Genomic DNA, 16,082 nt, shown 5'->3' with positions numbered 1-16,082 from the left:
CATTGTTACAAAGCATAGGAATACTATACTGCTGGTCAGCCAAATAATACATGTGCATGCATCTCACTAGTCACTCCTAGGAACTCCTGGTAACTCTGGTGTCAGCTTCAATCCCCAGCTTTCTTTTCTCTCTTGTATCTGGTTATTTGTCTAGTATTGGCATTATCAAATGTCTTACGTAGCTGCTTACTATCAAAGGGGGCTGCACTGTCAACACAACAGCACCCAAAATCAAAAAATATTTACAAATATCTCACCACATGAGCACTTTCCAAGAATAATACATTGATCAATAAATTGCTAAAAATTATTTTGTACATTATGTATGGGAGCAAGGATTGTTCTAACTCAGCGATGGTTGACCCTGCAAGCGAAATGGGTAGGGTAGCCCTATGTGAACAAGCAGTGGGAAGTTTTGTCAGTCAGTGCTCTTCACTGCTAGCTACGCAGTTTTAGATGGTTACATTCCAGCAGTAACACAAAGTATAGTGTGGGGTCTCCCAACTTTGGCTTTTGCCAACCTGCGACCACCACTCTCTGAAATTAGGTAAGCAGGATACGTCCCTCCAGGGAGAGTGTACATTCCATTCCAGACGCAAGGAAATGTTGGAACGGAGTTGCCCTCTGTGGTGGTGTCGTAGTCTGGTTCCTGAGCGAGGCACAGCACTCCAAGGCATGATGGATAACAGACTAACTGTCCTGGCCGGTTATGAGTACTTTGGAGGAACAGACCAGGAATTCGGTGAGCAACAAATTCTATGCATGGTGTCATTCATATGTGAAAAACTCAGTCTATTTGCTAGTTTGGGTACTGTCAAGTATAATGAAGAGTTTCTGCATTTGAGAGACACCCTAAAAAATGTTCTTTTATTATTTTGCTCCCCATCAATTAAGCACTTTCGGGAGACAGGTGTCACACATTAAAAACAATTCAAATTTGGAAACCATTTGTCCAAAGAATCTAAAACTTGTGAACTTAAGAGCTGTTCCAATTCATTGGTTGGCGGGAACCTCAACTCCTAGTAGCCCTGGTGTCAGCTTCAATCCCCAGCTTTCTTTTCTCTCTTATATCCGGTCCCTGTCCCAGACCTCCTTCCTTCCCCTCTGCTACTTTGTCCGCCTCTGCCCTTATCTCACGTGCTATGTCGCTGAAATACTCATTTACACCTTAATTACATCCCACTTAGACTTTTTCAAAGCATTCCTCGATGGACATTGTGCATGGAATTTCAGAGACTGATTCTTTACAATTCCAGTCTGAACAACAACAGCAAATTACATTGTATAGTGTCTTTCAAGTTGGTAGGACTTCGGGTTGGGATCAGGAGTGGAGGGCAAGGAGGAAAGTCCTGAGATGGGCCATGAAGCAAACAAGGGAGGGAGCAAGGTGAAGGGGCTATGGGATGGAACTCCAAAGGGTGGGGACAGAGAGACTGAAGGCCTGACCGCTGATGGTTGGACGGGACGAGCAGGGGACACGGAGCAGGCTGCTGAGCAGAGGAAAGGACAGGTTGATATGGCGATAGTAGGTCACAGATGCAGGAAAGGAGCAAGGCCACGGAGCCTGGTGCTGGAGAGGACACGAGCTGCAGAGTTCTGAATGATCTGCAGTTTGTGAAGGGAAGTGTTGGGAACACCAACAAGCAGAGAGTTAGCATAGTCGAGCCTAGATGTAACAAATGCATGGATGAGAGTTTCACCGGCGTGAGGGGAGAGGCAGTGGTGAAGCAGGCGATGTTGCGGAGGTGGAGCAAGGCAGAGTGGGTCATGGCAGGGATGTGACAAAACCGATTGGTGCCTCCTTCCCACTTCTTTCATTTTTTTAAAAAAATGGATAAGACATTTTTTTTAAATAGTCACAACAACTGATATGACTTCAAAGTTGTAGTTTTTAAGTTGCTTTTCTTTAAAAAAAAGTGAAACCGTTTCAGTCACAGCTACCTGTACTGGCCTTTAGGAACATCAGAAGCTTTTATTTAAAAAAAAGCCAAAAATAGGTCAGTATTGAAAAGATAAAGAGGTTTGATGCCTTAGGATTGTACCTGCCCGAGTCTCAGTTGGGTTCATTATGTCATTGTTTTCTACCATTATGCAGGTCATGCATTTCTTTGGTGTGCACCATGCTGTAAATCATTGTTTTGCACCAACATGTATATGAGCTGCTGCTAATAGCAGGTCTCAAGACCTTTCTCTTTGACCGTGCCTTCAGCTCCCCTCTCAACTCTCTACCCCCTCCTCGCTCCCTCCCCTCCCTCCCCTCACCCTGACCATTTCCCCCCTGCTCGGGTCCTGACCCAACTGTCCAGCGCCTTGGGACGTCCTCCCGACGTGAAAGGCGCTCTATAAATGGAATCTTCTTGTTGTAGCAAGAACCAGGCAGCAACTAGCATCGCTTTATGACCCAGTTGTGCACTAAGCACTGCCTTTATCCGCTTTAACCATAAGCACTCATTTGAAAAGTATTCAATTGCTACATAAAACATCATTGATCATAAGCTTGCGTGTGTGAAATCCTGGGCAGATGAAAACAATCCTTGCATTTGATATAGGACCTATAACATTCAGTTTCTGTAAAGTGTTGTGACAGTGTATGTAGGAAAACCAATTTTGAAAAAAAAGTCCCACAAACAGCCATAATGTAAACAACAAACTCATCTAGAAAATTGATAGGCAAAACTTCTTTCACTTTACAAATTCTACCATGGCATCTTTAAACGTCCACCTAAACAGGCAGACATGACTTTGGTCTCATGCAAAAGATGTAATCTCTGACAATGAATGCTTCCCCATCACTGCACTGGAGTATCAACCTGGATTATGAGATCACAGTCCCAACACAGAGCCTGAACCCACAACTTTCTATCCCAAGTGTGAGACTGCACCACTGAGCCAGGCTGACAACCTAGATAGACTTTCTAAGACCCCTTTGTAAATCCAGGCACTAAAGTGAATTATTTCCTACTGAATGATTTGTAAGACCTGCATGTCCCCCAAGTTTATTCAGGTTTTTAAACACAATCTTACTTCCAACTGGTACAAATCAACAGCATTCAAAATTGTGGCTAAATGTTGACTGAAGCTATAGAGGATAAAGAGTAACTTCCTGTGATGAACTTGTATCTATAAATAAACAGTTTCCGGGTCCAAAACAAAACTACAATAAACGGATACAATTGAGTACTGTTTTTAGTTCTGATAACCCTCTTACCACAGATACTCCAAGGTAATAAAATTAGCGTACGTACATATACAAAACCACACACCACCTACGTCATCAGCAGCATTTGCAGCAAACTTGTCATGGCGTGCCTAGCTTCCTAGTTCCACCATAATACAATGAGCTTCTAACAATTTGTATATTTTTTAAATGGAGCTTTGCATATATTTATGGCCTAAATATAGGAGCAGCAATGCTGGTGTGACTACCCTGGTATCTTCTGAATGCAAAAGATATGCCGAGTCAAACAAAACAGCAAACATTTTTGTGTCTATGCCAGTCCGTAGCTGTTTATCTGCAAGCAGAGGTAGTAATTTCACATTGACTTTTAAGTCAATGTTAAGAAGGTTTGTAAGCTTCATGACCATCCTCCTTGGGGTGAGTGGGCTGGGGGGACGGGAAGTCAAGGGAGTAAGCAAGGTCTCCTTGGAGCTGAACTAGCTCCCACGAAACGTCATATATGTTTTCAGGATGAAGGATAATGATCATCCTTCCCACAACTGGCTGAAAATTTGAGTCCTTGCGATACCTTGCTCATTCATATTTTTGCATGTCTCTTGAATTTGACCTCTGTGCCTCCTGTGACTTTTCTGCCGCAAGTGCTTGGTGAACACTTGCCTGTTTCACGTTCCTCATCCCATCATCAGTGGACAAGCTTTCAGCCATTCTGCCTCCGCCCTTTGGAACTTCATGCCGCCTCCACCTTGTCCCTCCCTCCTCTTTCAAAACTTGTTTGAAGACCAATCTTTTCAACTGCCCTTTCAGCTACTGTCATCCCCCCACCCCCCCAAAAAAAGTTCATGATTTGCTTTGAGATGTCCACCCAACATGAAAGGTGCAATGTAAGTGTAGGTTGTAATTATGTACTGGAGAAATCAAGTTTTGTTTTCAATTGTGTCTAATAGTTACCACGAACGAACAAGCTTGCAAGAAATCAGTTCTCAGTCCTATGATACCACTGATTGCGCATCGAGACAAAAAATTATGCTCAGTATTGAAAATTATGCTAGTGTGCATAGTTTTCCATATCTAGCATCTATAAAGATAGATAATATTCAGCGTAATAATAAACCTTGCATTTGATAAAGCGCCTTTTCACGTCTTTGAGATGTCTCAAAGCGCTTCACAGAATATATTGTAAAGTGAATTGATTGTATATTTTGTGGGCAAAACGTGGCAGCCAATTGCACATATAGATTGAGTGACAATATTTTTTAAGGAATTATTACTCCCAGAAAAGCAATCCACCAATCAACTAACAACCGGGTTTCTACTTATGCTAGGTAAACAGAAGCGTGTGAAGTAAGGAAATTTGTCCAAAGTTCGCCCTGATGAGAACCAAATCCAAGTCTCTCACTTGCGGGGCGAGTTATAGGGCTCCACGTTTTTACATGATCTCATAATGTTTGCAAGATTATCAACTCCAGCACTACACGAGTCTATCAATGTAATTTCACAGAGTGCATAGGATCTTATGCTTGAGGGTCAGAATGGTTCGTTGACAAGCCTTGGGGACAGAGTTGTAATACCTAAAGTGAATCATATTTTGGAAAGTAAGAGAAACAACATAAAATTGCAGACATTATTTTCTAATATAAGAGATATCTTTCCATAGTAAGGTGGTTAATTTGCATCTGTATTAAAAAAGGAAGAATTAAATAAACTATCTCCAGGACTCTTCATGTACAAGTACAGCACTAGGGTGCAAGCAGAAATCAAATGTACAGCTCAGCAGCAAACTTGATTCAGATTACAAAGGGCCTCTTTACATTGGTGCATTACTTCCTTGTTCTGAGATGCAGTTGCAACCTCACAACGCAGCTTAACCGCCTGAACGGTTTTCTCCAGTATCTGCAAAGGTCAACTTTTTTTTGCATACTTTGCTCAGGATGCTTTGCTCACTTAGACTGTCTCTTAGGTCAAAGCTGAAGGCGTCTCGCTGCTGTGAATGCAGTGCATTCTTCATGCTGTGCATTCCTCCAGGAGAACTGAATTTTAAAGAGGTTTTGTGGAATGTCATCATTCATTCCAGGGCTTCTGCCAATAAGATTGATAACCCAGAAGCTAAACACAAACAACTGCAGTACACAAAAAAAATCTAAATTCCCCCAAAACCTCAGGACTTACTCTTAAGACTGTTATCTTAAACTTTAAAATCTTACCGATCTTTGGAAAATTGTTCTAAACAGTCTTAATTTCCAGTTTTCGAGAACGTTCTATAGTTCTCTACACTCACAAAACTTTTAAGACGTTGGACTTAAAGCTAAATCCAAAGCTAGTTGAGAAATGTTAAGCCCCAAATTTCCTAAAATTGCTTCTGCAAAATGTGTAATTTTCCTTCAGAAAAATTGAATTGGGAGAATCAGTAACTCTCTTTATACAAGAGAGAGAAAAATTGTGGTAACTTTGGGGACAATACAGCATTAAGATAGTTTAAAACAACCTCCTCTCAAATCTGATGTGCTTGATTTCATGCTGTCCACATAAAAAAAAGTCCAACTGGCCAACAGCCAGAACTCTAAACATCCAACAATCATCAAAATTCAGAGAGCTTTACCAAATTCAAGGTTCTATTATAGCAATGTCAGGATTATTCCTACTTTGTTTTCTCCTTTTGTCAGCCCGGCTTCATTGGTAGCACTCTTGCCTCGGAGTCAAAAAGTTGTTGGTTCAAGCCCCACTTTGTGACCTGAAACCCATATAATCTATGTTGACATTCCAATGCAGTGCTGGAGGTGTGCTGCGTTATTGGAGGTCCTGCCCATCGATGAGACATTAAACTGAGATCCTGTCTGCCTTTCCAAGTGGATAATAAAAATCTCATCACATTACTTTTCCTGGCACATTGCTGTGCACAAATTGGCTGGCGCATTCGCCCACAAAACACACACAGTCACAACACTTTACAGTGTATTTTTGAAGCACTTTGAGAAGTCTTGATGAAGTGAAAGGTGCTATATCAAACACAAGTAATATTATGTATTAATATTGTTACATAGCAACCAGTTAGAATTGCATTAGCACAGACAAGATAATTTTGTACTGTATGAAACACATTTGTTGCTAGAGCCTTTAATGAGGATTCATTCCCATTCATTCACTCATGAGTCAAGTGCAATGCTGCAAACATTTCATGTGGTCAATTGGTTAGATGAACTTTAAGAATGAGGTTCAGTTATTCGCCAAGTGTTGACTTGAAAATATATACGGAAACTCAGGATGTCAAACCTTTTTGTGATAGATTTGAACATTTTGCAACAAGCCTGCTGTACCACCAACAATGTCTGGAAAGTAAACCGCTTTAAATTCTAAACTTAATTTTGCCTAACTGGATGTGTTAGGACTGGCTACTTTCTAATGAAACATTCTGCATTCTTTCAATCATCAGCAGCATTTAATTAAGGAAACTGCATTGCAGCATTTGCAGAAAAACTGGTACCCCCATAACCCGAAGATATCTAATTCAGGACTCGAACAATGTTGGCTGCTGATGAATCTGCAGGCCAACGGAGCACATCTTTAGCAAGATTTTGCTGGAATGCACAATGTGAAACAGTAGAGCTTCCTTTGTACGCCAAGTCTCTCTACTCCAATCACAATTCACAAGCCGGTGCATGACACTGAAGCATTGTTGGATTCAGACGCTCATTTTGGGCAGCACAACAGCCTAGAATAAAGGGGTCTTTGTAAAGAGCTGCTGCTCACCCACACCCTGTTTGATTCACTATGCAGAAGACGCATTTAAAGCTGGCATGTCTTTCCTCACTCCAAATCAACTGTAACAGCAGTCAGATCAGTGAGTTTATCATGTCTTTCACTAAACTATGCACCATCTGGAAAAACAGGGTCAAAGCTGCAGCCATAGGTGGACAGACATTTGCGGATTCAGTCTGCCCGCAATAAAATGGCAGCATAAAGCATGGTGTGTTGATGACTTTAATAGAAATTAGACATTCAATTATAAACAATTACAATTATTAATCATTAATTGCACGGTTAGTCATTCTACTCCCCACAATATTAACAAAAGCATTGTATTCCTCAATACAGAGTAAATAATCTTTATGTTTTGAGAGGCATTGCATTGTCTGCCTTGTTTTTAAACTGCTTTCAAACCTTCCTAATTTGGGCTAAAATTTCCAATTGCTGGAGGGTTAATAAATTAAATACAGAACTACAAATTCCTTCAAAAGTTAATCTCTCTAGAAATCACCTAAATAAACATTTATTTGTTAACTGAGAGAGATATTAAACACAAATAATTGCAATGATACCAGATGTACCGATTTACATACCAAGTATGATTGATATGCCAGGTTATCATTTTACTTCAGATTAACTGTGTCAACCACAAGTAGTTATTGATAGATTCAGAAACCAGATTGCACATGTTGGGCTGTGCAATGGATCAGGGATCACTGTACATCCCTTCAGACACAATTAAAGTCTGCAGTGTGTGAGAACTGTGTGTCGAACTAGACACACTGTGCCCCCAGCACCCACAGAGCATCCTCCAATAAATAGTATGCCACAGGCAGGCACTTAATCTGCTGCTCAGCTTCTGCAGCAACAACTAGGCTTCCACTCACTGGACACCCCTCCCCCCTTTAAAGCGGTAGAACATCCTGCGGCAAATCTTTTAGGTTCTGCCAAGAGAAAGCTGCAGGGTAACTCCTAACAAAAGCACTTCAGCAGTGCCGAGTAATTTTTTTTTAAAAATCTGCATACCCATTTATTTGGGAGCAGTGTGGATTGCAATGAGAAGTATATTTATTGTGATGATAGATTCTGAGCATCTGAAGCAATACTGTATTCTACAATTTTTACTGCTCCTTAGTCTACATGCATTATTATCAAATGCAAAGATTTTTATTATAGACCTTCTGCTACTACTCAGTCATGTTTGCCTATAAAATAGCATCTACCACCGATACTCACATAACAGTCCAGATATAAATCAGGAAGACAACTCCAAGCTCTTTATAGGATTTCAATGTAAACTCCAGTGATGGGTGTATCACTAGAGAGGCTACAGGGCAACTCATTTGTACACCAAGTGAATGACCAATTTTATCTAGGAGATTGTTGGACAGCATACTGGGAGCACACTGACAGAACCTTTAACATCCACCTGAACAAACAGACACGACTTTGTTTTAACATCTCATCCGAAGGACAGCACCTCCAACAATGCAGTACACCCCAGTGCTGCAATGGAATACCAACCTGGACTATATGAGATCAAAGAGCCGATTTGAGAGCATTTTCACCAACTTCCTCAGCATACCAATCAAAGTGGATTCCAAGCTCTGGATATATGAACTTTTATTTGGAAATCTGAACTCTATGTAATGATTTCCAGCATCTGTCATCCCAAGGCTCAGAATTTCCTCATTAGCTATTTGGCAGACATCTGTCTTCAGTGAAGTGGGAGAACCTTTACAGGACAGCTTGTGACGTGGCAGCCACCTTTCTAAAGGTCCAAGTCCTATGCTGCACACCAGGTTTACTCAAAGCTAATTTGCATAATACAGTTTTAATAAAAAAAACTGTGTTCACTGTGAAGTTGACGAGACTCCTACGGTGCTCAGCAAAGTGTAGGCCAGAGCCCATTCTCACTACATTCTTCCCCTGTTTATCACAAATCCACCTTACAATTTGGTTCTGGACTTTACAAATGTGCTGGAGGAAACCCCTCCAGTCCATTCCCAGGAGCTCAGAACTATTAAGAATTGTTTGGAAATGTCTTAAGCTTTATCTGCATTGAAACTTGTTGTCCTTGAAGATCCAAGAACAACCAGAGTGCCCTTCACCTTTTCTCAGTGTGGTCCCACCAGGAAGATTGTCCAAACAAACAGTGTCTACCACAACGCTGGGATACTGATAAGAATCACCAGTTACTTTCCAAGATCTTTATTATAATCTTCAAATGCCTCCGCTTACTTATTACACCCAACTTCGATGATGTCATATCACATGTCTACACCTCTGCCAACTCCCTGCACTCTGCTAATACCAGCNTTTTTTTTCACATTCCCCACCTCCCCATCGGTGGCCATGTTATTAACTACTTTGTCCCCATTCTGGAACTCTCTCCCTAAATTCCTTTGACTTGCGTCTTCACTCTCCGCTTTCAAAACCCGTCTAAAATGCCCACAGAATGCACAGTCAATCCACCTTAGAGTACTCCATAACCACCAGTTACGATTTACATCACTGGGCCAAGATGACTCAACCACATATTTTCTCCTTAAGGTAGGATGCCAAGCTCCTCATAAAGGGATCCAGCATGCATAGATTGCAAGAAAAAGCAGTATTTTTGTTGCACCTTTTTGTGAGCATTATTAATAATAAATGTAAGAATTATATAAATAATATAAATGAGAAGAATCAACAATACAATTCAAATGTACAATTATAATGGCCTTTTACTTCAGAAGGACATCCCAAAGCACTCGACACGGCTGGCTGGGAACCTGAGTTGGGGATGGGAGGGGAAAGACCAAAGGTACATCTTGAGACAGGCCTTAGTCGAATCAACACATGATAGATCCCGATATCAACAATTCACAGTGCAAAATGAGACTAGACAAACTTGTTGCAAGAGGGTGCCTGTTCTCTTCATTTTAAAGTGTTTTTTTTTCTCCTGATGGAAACCTCCACTGCCCGCTGCCAGAAAACACATCCGTGTCGAACACGATTTCCTTCTGCAATTTTCTATACAGCACAGAGATTCCATCTATCATACAAGGTATTGCCTGGAATAAAGCTCTCTTAGCAACAGGGGCTACATAATAATGATACCACTGGAGAGTTCTTTTTAAAAACACTAATCTACTGTACTGCAATGCGATTTTAATGCAGCGTATAGAAATCTGTGATTTATTAAAACAGACAGAGATTGATTATTATTATTCATTAAATACATTTAAAATAAAAATCACATTTTCTGGAATCATGGATTGCTGGGGAAAGGGGATCAATTTCCTCCACCCCAATTATCTGTAATAGAAAGAGATGTTTCAAAAGGCAAAACAAATCATTGTGGAGGCAGCAGATTACAACTGTTTTTTCCCACTTCTGGTTAATTCTCCAAATCTAGTCCGTTCTCCAAATTAAATCGTCTTGGCTAGTCAGAGCAGTAGCAATTTTGACCTCTGCCTACACATTTATTAAAATTTAATGAACATTTCAGAGAACTCCCTATTTCAGCATCTCAGTTCCATTTGATATTCATATTTATGTTTATATTTGACAGGTTGATATCCATTAAACGGTAAAAAATACAAATCTAGATATGCTCACACAATTGTTTGTCATGCAAATTAGAAAGTTGAAAAATTCCTTAGGAAATCAATGTGCTTCATGATTTCAAACTTTGTGCAACATCATTTAAGTAATAATAACAATCCCTATATTTGATGTAGCACCTTTTGTATCAGAAGGAAATCACACAGGAAGCATAACAGTGCTTGTTACTGTACAGTGCGGTAACTGTTGATGAACATGGCAGCCTATTTGTACATAGCAATATAAACTAATATAAGTTGTACAAACAGCCAAAATTAAATACCAAATTGTATCTGGGAGATTGTTGGCCAGGTCATTTGGAGAAACTCCCTTCTCTCCGAGTAGTGCCATGGGAGCTTTAACGTACACTTGAACAGGCAGACAGGACCCAGGTTTAACATCTAATTCGAAGAATGGCACCTCCGACATTGCAACTCACCCCAGCCCTGCACTGTGGTGGCAGCCTAGGCTATGTGAATTGAAAGTACCGATGTGGGACTTGAACCTTCTGACTCAGAGGTAAGAGTGTTGCCAACTGAACCAGACTGACCCAATATGTAAATATTAATCTAAATATTGCAGATCTGTGGCCTGCATGCAATAATAACACTGAATGATGAAACTACAATTTACTCAGCCCAGTGACAGTCGCTTATCATTCTGTTCAGATATTCTGTTTCGCAAAGCTGCTCCCACGCAATGAATACCTTGTCTCTTTAACAGTGTTTCTACCCCTGTATCAACTGATATTTTCTTACAGATTAAATCCAAAAATTCCCTGACTGAGAGGACTCCCAGCACCCATGGGAACTGCAAAAATGGCTGCTGAGATTCAGATCAAACGACACAAGATTGTGTAAGTTCTTCAAGAATTTGGGGCAATTTCAGGAGACATTTGACTCTATCAGGCATCAAGTACAATTAGATCTGGGTTATCAAATAGTCCAAAACAAAAGAACATATTTAAAAAGTGGGGAATACAAGATAAGAACCAAAGATAAATAATAATCCTTTCATTTAATATTTTCACTTTCAGACATCAAAGCACTGCATAGGATTTATTGTAGTGTCTGCATTTTTAGGCAAATACAGCAATTAATTTGTGCACAGTAATAATAACAAATAATAATCCTCATACTCTTTGCATTTGATGTAGTACCTTTCATGTTCGGAGAACATCTCAAAGAGCATCACAGGATTTACTGTAGATACTGCAAAGTGTAGTGACTGTATTTTATAGGTGAAAATGTCAGCCAATTTGCACACAGCAATGTCCAATAAACAGCCATGAAATGAGTGACCAATTTTATTTGGGGACATTGCCCAGGACAAATAGTGCCATGGAATTTTCATCATCCACTTGAACAGGCGGACGAGAACTTAGTTTAACCCCGATGTGGGACTTGACTGCACAACCTTCTTACTCGGAGGTGAGAGTGCTACCAACTGAACTGGGCTAACTCCAAAATGGAAGGAAATAGAGGAAACAGGAGAGAAATCACAAGAAATAAAATCAGAATGTAAGCAGACAGCAAAAAATAACAGATTAATTGAGAAGAGATATTTTATTAAAAACAGTAACCGAGCTATTGCACAGCCTTTTTTTTGTTTGACCTACACCTCTGCTTCAATCTTTGCATCAACTCCTGTACGAGATCAACTTCTTCCATCTCCAGAACATTGCTAACTTACACCCTATCTCATCCCCCAACACATCCAAAACCATCATCCATGCTTTCACTGCAGTAATTAACAGTAAATACTATAAACTGAAATATGACATTTAATGTGAAAGGGTGCTATAAAAATACAAGATCTTTTCTTCTGTGAAATGTAAATTTTTTAGAAAATTTTAAATGGACAACTATTACAATATAATTATTTCATTGGAGAATGGGCCTTAATCTACTTACTACCTTTTCAACCTTACTGCTCTGCAATGTTCACTATGCTAACAACTTAGTCTGCAAAATAATAATAATGCTTGCATTTGTTATAGCACCTTTCATGCTTGGAAGACATTCCAAAGCCCTTCACGGGATTTATTGTGACCATGTATTTGTAGGCAAACATGGTAGACCAATTGGAGGATTGTGAGCCAGGCCACTGGGAGAAACTCCCTTCTCTTTTCAAATAGCAGCATACGATCTTTAACATCCATCTCAACAGGCATGTTAAAGTCTCATCTGAAGAACAGCACCTCAGACCATGCAACACATTCCCAGCATTGCCTTGGAGTGTCAGCTTACAGTTCAATTCAATATGGGGCTTAAACCCACAACCTTCCGGCTACGAGGCAAGAGTGCTATCAAATGAGCCAGGCTGACACATGGATTACACCTTCTCTTAAGGGGGATAATTCTACAAACAGTTTACTGTGGCAAACAGAATGTACGCAGATGGTAATTCTGATAACACAAGCATTGATTTACAAGATGAAGCATTCCAAGGCACCGTTTCGTACTCCAGACTAAACAGTAGACCTGGGATCACACCTTGGCGTACTGGAGAGATTACAGAACTGTCACTCAGAATCACAGAGAGTGGCTCCTGGAAACCCAACAGAAACAATCAGCTCTTAGCCCAGCACCTCACCTGTACTGTCTAACCTGACTTCTGTGTTTCAAACGGACCAACCACTGCTACTGTTAGTACTTCTATGCCTATGTGGAGTCCTGTAGCTCAGTGGTTAGAGCACTCGCTTTGCAAGCGAGAGACCTGAGTTCAATTCCAGTCAGGGTGAAACCTTGGGCAAGTTTCCTTACTCCACACAGAGCCTAATAATAATTCCTCCAAAAACCCAAAACAATAATAAATTGGTCATTTTCAATCCACAACTGTTTGTGGGACATTGCTGTTCGCAATTGGCTGCCGCGTTCGCCCACAAATATACAGTCAATTCACTTTACACTGTGTTCTGTGAAGCGCTTTGGGACGTCCTCCCGACGTGAAAAGCGCTATATCAAATGCAAGGATTATTATTATTATAAGACAGAATCGAAAACATATTACCCACTACTCCTGCTCTTTCAATTTTCATGGTCACTTTCTTACTGGAGGTAAATTCCTTTACCCCTGTACATATACATGGACACAGTAGAATCCATATTGATTCCACTGGGAAGTGTGCTGACCCTCTACACAACTGCAACTATTTCACAGTTGCATCTTTTTTTAACATGTTTCTAACTCCACCTTCCCTGGTCACAGAGATAGCCCCCACCCTTCGCAGGCTGCTTTGCACAGAGAGAGATATGGACAACTTCTGGGCAGCCTTCCGCAGTCTGCTTGTTTCTCAGCCTTGAGGTAGGCAGGCGTCTGAGGCTGCAGCCTTTTCTTTCTGTGGTCCATTATTCTTACATCTATGCTCAAGGTCCCGAATGCTCATTTTATCAGAGGAGTGAACATCTTCCCAGGAAAACATGAAATGTAATCAGAAGCTAACCTCAACCCGTCCAGCAAACCATTTAATATCAAACCTTCTGGAACATTCGGTTGTTGTTTGAAATATACCAATGTATCCCAAGATGATAGTCAATATATTTCAACAACCTTCTCCTAAGGGGGATAATTCTACAAACAGTTTACTGGGGCAAACAGAATGTATGCACACGGTAATTCTGATGACACAAGCATTTTAGAAGATTAAGTATTCCAAATTTCACCAGGACTTCAAATTTGTGTGAACCCAGGTCAGTCCTGGGACATGCACAAATCTGAAGTGCTGATCACTAAGTCACCAAGCACACAGTTTCCACACCCAAATACTCTTCAGACTAGAAAAAACGGCATTGCCCACACCGCGCTGGTCCTCCCACAGACTCTTCCAATGTGGCACAAGACATTATCCTATTTACATTGATTGTTGCAAATATGCAACCATAATTTGTTTCCATTTAAATGCAATATTTCTTTTACCGGCCAATTTAGGCTGCAATTAAATAATGAACTGAGGGAATCTGTGATGCTGAGAATGAAAACAGCGAAAGACATCAGTGAGAACTTTCTTTTCTGTCTACGGGTATCGCTGAGATTTTGTTAGTCAACAGGCAGGTGGTTAATTTGGATACAAACTCTACTAAACCAACAACAGTAAACAGGCTACAAAATGTCTGTCCAGCTAGTACCACCCTACCTAATGGCTTTGCCTCACATGAGCAGGGTCTCCTGGGAGATGAACTGAAGATGTCAGAATCGAGCCAGCCCTCTGTAGTAGTCTCGGTAGTCCAGTTCCTGAGCCAGGCAGGTCCGTAGTATTCCAGGGCACTGCTGATGACAGCTCCGCCAGGCTGGCTCATCGGCAGACCCGAGAAAGGCAGACGAGTCACTGGGGTCAGGAACCCCTCCCACTCAACCCTGCAAGCCAATACCCTAATGGGTAGGGTGGTCCTAGCTGGACAAGCAGTGGGAAAGCTTGCCAGACAGTGCTCCTGATGGCAAGCTATGTGACTTTAGCTGGTTAGACTCCAGCAGTAACCCAATGTACATTCTGGAGTCCCCAAATCTTGGTTCTTGCCAACCTGCACCTGATACTTTCTGGATTTAGGTAAGCAGGATACGTCTTTCCAGGGAGAGAGCATTCCATTCCAAAAAATATCTCAGAATTTCCACGTGTAGGTGGGATGCAAATCTCAGCTTGGTTTGGATCCTCTTAAGCACGGTGATCAGTTTCCACACATGTCGGACACTCAGCTGACCCCCCTCCACCCCAATAAAAAATAAGTTGGGCTCACAAAGTTGAGAAGCTTACATCTCCAATTTAATTGATGAACAAAATGCTTTGGTTTACTGCAGACCGACTTTTGCATTTGTCTGGCATATCTCATTGGAGGCATTACCCAGATATATTCCTGCTTAGTTTTTCTTTTAAGTACCTCAGAAAGAACTTGCATTTTTATAACATTTCATCTCTTTGAAATGTCCAACTTTGTAGTAATTGTTTTGTAAGTAACCATGGGAGCCATTTTGCATGCAGCAAGATCACACATAGCCTGAGGTGAATGACAATTTATCTGAAGTATTGTTGACCAGGACAAAGGAGAAATTCACTTCCTTTTTGGATTGGGGTATTGGGGGGGTTTTGAACAATATTCTGTAACATACCCCAAAATAACAGGCACGCAGGGCCTCGTTTTAACTTCCCATCTGCTCCCAAGTTTCAGGCTAGACTTCACTTGTACAACAACAACTTGCACTTATATAGGGCCTTCCACGCAATGTAGTGCCTCAGAACGCTCCACAGTGGCAGAGCCTGACTCCGAGCCGGGGGGAGGGTGGACATAGCACGATCGAACAGGAAAGTCATCAACAGGACTTGAAAGAGGGGAGAGAGGGGGCAGGGCGCAGGGATTGAAGAAGAATTTTCCAGAGTTTTGGGGCATGTGGCTGAAAGTGTGACGTCCGATGGTGGGGCAGAGAGTACGAGGGACGAGCAGGAGGCTGGTGCCAGGCAAGCAGGGGTGCCTGGTGGTGGAGTGGGGAGTGAGGAGGGGTAGGGAGGTGCCAGAGAGTGAATGATTTGAACATGCGTGTGAGGTCATGCGATCCGTTTGGTGATGGGGAGCCAGTGGAGCCT

General features: G+C 41.3%; 1 protein-coding gene across 2 annotated transcripts in view; it reads right to left on the bottom strand.

The window, feature by feature from the left end:
• Positions 1-16,082, bottom strand: part of stim2b (stromal interaction molecule 2b) — a 108,919-nt gene that overhangs the window by 37,399 nt on the left and 55,438 nt on the right. The window lies entirely within an intron of this gene.

Source organism: Callorhinchus milii, unplaced genomic scaffold (assembly GCF_018977255.1).
Source record: "Callorhinchus milii isolate IMCB2004 unplaced genomic scaffold, IMCB_Cmil_1.0 Scaffold1, whole genome shotgun sequence".
In the NCBI taxonomy this organism is placed as follows: domain Eukaryota; kingdom Metazoa; phylum Chordata; class Chondrichthyes; order Chimaeriformes; family Callorhinchidae; genus Callorhinchus; species Callorhinchus milii.
This window is presented reverse-complemented; position numbering and strand designations above follow the sequence as displayed.